Below are 4,741 nucleotides of genomic sequence, written 5' to 3' on the forward strand. Positions count from 1 at the left end.
GAAGAAAAGAATACAGAAAGGAATATGATTGACTATTAATGGCGAAATGGGATGAAATAATGAGTCCTTTATTCCTTCTTCCTTCTTGGTTCTGAGGCTCTGCATTGCTCATTTTTCTGCAGCGAACATGGTGGGAAAACGTGATGAAAGCATGTCGGAAACCAAGTGTTCCAGTTCAGAGAAAGAGAAGCCCCTTTCTAGCTGCGGGTGATTAACTGAACGTTACTAGACAGGTGGGATGTCTCTGGGTGGAAATCGGGGGAGATTATTGCAGATAAAGGGGACAGGGCAACATTTGTAAGGCAGAAACACTGTCTGCAGCAGGGAGCAAATGAGCAGGCCTGATGCGCTACACTTGGAGGTCTGTGCTGAGATAAAAGATGAGGTTGAAGGATTGGGTAAGCTATGAAAGTATAATATTCTTTAGTGAGTAAAGGGCCACCTAAGTGGGTGAGAAATGGGACTGTGGAGTCCCAAATTAAACAGTATTTTAAAGTAACATGCAAGCTCAAAAAATCCAGGACAAAATTAGCCAGAAAAAAAAAAATCTCATGTAACCTACTGCACAAGGGAGATGTATCTTGTGAGATGTTGTAGACAAGATCTTGAATAATTGATTATTTAAATGAATTAATTTTTAAAACCACCAAACTGCCTAGAGAAGGAATAATCGAAAGACTACACAGAGATGGTCCAAAGTCTCTATCACATTTCATCTTCAAGAAGTCTCTAATGAGTCTTACCATGGAATAGAGTTAGAGGTGCAGACAGCTACTGCAGACTTCCTGGTTTTTTACCAGTTGATGCTAACATTAAGCTGTTCAAGTTTTTATCCATGTTAATAGATTTATTTACAATTTGATCACGAGTTTTAGCACAAAGCACCATCAGAAGCTTATTGGCACTAAAGAAAGTGGAATCCCAGGAAATGCTTCTGGGAAGTTTTTAGATGAAAGTTTAAAGAATTGAGAGGATGCAAATGTAGGATCAGAGACTGCCTGATAAAATTCCACATCAAATATGTGACTGGCAGATGGAATAAAGGAGGTCTTAGGGACCTGAGAGAAAAATGGGACCAATGATACACATTATAAAACATAGTGAGGAGCTTGCTTTGGCTAATGAACAGCCAGAAAGGACTGGAGATGCCTTGACATGTGCAAACTGAGGTAATGGCATATGTCAGGTTTCAGCTAGCTTCAAGGGCACAGATCTGTATATTAAGGTCAGGCCAGAGAAGAAAACATCTTAGATGTAGTTGGAAATGACTGGAAGTCAAGCACTCTCCAAGTTAGAATGGGATTCTCATCCAATGAAGCCTTTACATATGAGAGTGAGGTCCTTGTGTCATGCTTAAAACTAGATATTTTATTGCTATTTATTTATTTACTTTTTATTAAGGGACTTTTTATTCATTTTAGATACCAACCACAGATCCTGCTCTCTTCCCTTCTCCTGCCCCTCGAGCCTTCTCCTACCCCCACTCTATTCCCTCCTCCAAAAAGGTAAGGCCTCCCATAGGGAGTCAGCAGAGCCTGGTACATTCAGTAGAGGCAGGTCCAAGCCCCTCCTCCTGCATCATGGCTGTGCAAGGTGTTCCACCATAGATAGTAGGCTCCAAAAAGCCAGCTCGTGCACCAGGGATGGATCCTAATCTCACTGCCAGGGGGCCCATAGAGCAAATCAAGCTATACACTGTATTGCTTATGCATAGAGCCTAGTCCAGTCCCATGGAGGCTCCAAACCTGTTGGGCCAAAGTTCATGAGTTCCCATTAGTTTGATTTGGTTGTTTCTGTAGGTGTCACCATCATGATCTTGATGCCTCTTGCTAACAAGGAGGACCCTAAGAGGGTCACATGGATCACCCTGGGAAGGGGAAATAGATGAGAGATCTCCATGAGTAAACTGGAGATGGGGGGGTAATGGAGAGTAGGGGATGGGGGAACCTAAGGGAAACAAGATGGTTGAGCTGGAACAGGGATGGAGTGGGAGAGCAATGAAAGAGATACACTGATAGAGGAAGACATCATGGAGATAGCTAGAGATTGGGTGCTAGGGAATTCCTGGGTTTCCAGGAATCCACAAGGATGATCCCAGCTTAGACTACTAGCAATAGTGGAGAGGGTGCCTGAACTGGCTTACCCCAGTAATCAGTTTGGTGAATACCCTAACTATCACCATAGAGCCTTCATCCAGTAACTGACGAAATCAGATGCAGAGATCCACAGCCAGGCACCAGGCTGAGCTCCGGGAGTCCAGTCACAGAGAGGGAAGAGGGGTTCTAAAACTATGTATTTTTAGTTAAAGTCACTGAGGAGGTGTTCATTGACAACTATATTGAAAGGCACTTTGTCAGACTATCAATTATAATTTCTCCAACTTTGTGAAGACATAATTCAGAAATATTTAGCATTTCATAAAGCTTTATTCTGCAGAGATCTTCTTGACATACCTATCATGTTTTATTCTCTAGCTTCTTGTGGATCTTTCTTATTAGTAAAAAGAAATCTATCCATTTATAAAATAAAGATGGATGAAATTAGAAAAAAATCATCCTGAGTGAGGTAACCCAGACCTAGAAAGACAAAGCTGGTGTGTACTCACTCATAAGTGGATATTAGATTAAATTAAAGCAAAGGATAACCAGGCTACAATCCACAGCCCCAGAGAAACCAGGTAATAAGGAGGATCTTAAGAGGGATGCATGGATTGCACGGGGAAGGGGAAATAGATGAGATCTCTTAGGTAAACTGGGGGCTAGTTTTGGGGAGTACAGGGCAGGGTATGGGGATGAGAACTTGAGGGATAGGGATGGTCGAGTTGAGGGAGGAATGGAAAGGAAGAGCAATGAAAGAGATATTTTGATAGAGGGGGCAATTATGGGATTAGGCAGAAATCTGGTGACAAGAAAACTCTCAGGAATTCACAAGGATGACCCCAGCTAAGACTACTGGCAATAGTGGAGAGAGTGCCTGAACTGGCCTTCTCCTGTAATCAGATTGGTGACTACCCTAATTGTCATCAAAGAACCTTTATGGCAGAGACCCACAGTAAAGCACTGGGCTGAGTCTAGTTGAAAAGAGGGAGGAGGGATTATATGAGCAAGAGGGTCAAGATCATGATGGGGAAACCCACAGAGACAGCTGACCTGAGCTCATGTTAATTTATAGACTCTAGACTGACAGATAAGGAGTCTGCATGGGACTGACCTAGGCCCTCTGCATGTGGGAGACAATTGTGTAGCTTGGTCTGTTGGTGGGGCCCCAAGCAGTGGGACTAGGACCTGTCCCTGGCACACAAGCTGGCTTTTGCAACCTATTTCCTATGGTGGGATGTCTCACTTAACCTTGAAGCAGTGGGGAGGAGCTTGGTCTTGCCTCACTTTGATATGCCATGCTTTGTGGACTCTTATGGGAGGCCTTACCTTTTCTCAATGGAGAGGAAAGAATGGATGGGAGGGGTAAAAGGAAGGTGGGGGTGGGGACAGAAAGGGAGGAGGGAAGAGAAACTGTGGTTGGTATGTAAAATAAATTTTGAAAAATTAATAATAAAAGAAGAATTAATAGAAAAAATGTTTTTGAAAGTGAACATATAAGGCAAAGAACATCGTTAATTCTGGAAATAATTCAAAATTTAAAAAAGAAAAGATTGAACATGTTGACATTTCATATATAAACTGGAACTGCAGAGATGGCTCAGTGTTTAAGATCACTGGCTGCTTCCCCAGAGGACCTGGTTTCAATTCCCAGCACATGGCATTTTACAACTATGTGCAACTCTAGGCCCAAGCCCTTTTCTGGCCTCCACAGGCACCATGTACATGTAAATGCAGATAAAACACCCTTATACATAAAATAAGAAAAAAATTAAAGAGGATATAAAACCAGTAGTCACAAACAAGTGGTGTTACAGAAAGAATGATGTTCATCCATTTCATTCTCTGAAATCTTAATGTCAGGATAAGGATGTGCTGTCTGTAGAGGGAGCTTAAAGGGTGTAGTTAAGTCAAAATGTGTTTGCAAGGTTGGCCCTTAATTCAGTACAGCTGTGCTGTTCTCAGAGTGGTGTGATGCAAATTTCCTGTCCAGAAGGTGGATATCTATAGACCAAGCAAAGAAGTCTCTGGAGAAACTAGCCCTGACCTCTGACCTGGGCTTTTAGGCTGTTAATTAATTACTTAATTAATTTTGTGAGCCATTCAATTTGTGCAAATTTGTTTGGCAGCTTTAATAGATGAAGACACATCACCCTAAATCCTATAAAGTGAATATAAGACAAATACAAGTATCTTTTTGGACAAAGTTAGAAGGAGAAACGAGAGTAAAAAAATCTGTGTTGGAATTGGGTAAAAGCAGGATTAAAACTCATCCCTTCTGTATGCTAGGCTCCAGATTCATCATTACCATGAAAGAAAATATAAACTAGAAATCACTTATTCTCTCTAATAATTACACATTTCATTTTAAAACATTAATTCAAGTCAGAGCCACTCAAGGTGAAGCAGTCACGCTGAAGAGGATTTGTCACAGGCTCCCAAGGCCACATGGACATCACTCAGTGACTTTCTATAAATCCGAACCATATTCTGAAGTAGACTTAAGGGATTTTTAAAATAAGTACAAGTTTAGAAAAGCCTGATAGAGGGGTGGCTTCTGATTCCATCCACTAACTGTTGAGTATGTTCAAAGGAGGGAATAGAACAGGGCACTTACACTTGGTAGTAAAGGGCTTTTTATTATT

This window comes from Peromyscus maniculatus, chromosome 8, assembly GCF_049852395.1.
Source record: "Peromyscus maniculatus bairdii isolate BWxNUB_F1_BW_parent chromosome 8, HU_Pman_BW_mat_3.1, whole genome shotgun sequence".
NCBI classification, from domain to species: domain Eukaryota; kingdom Metazoa; phylum Chordata; class Mammalia; order Rodentia; family Cricetidae; genus Peromyscus; species Peromyscus maniculatus.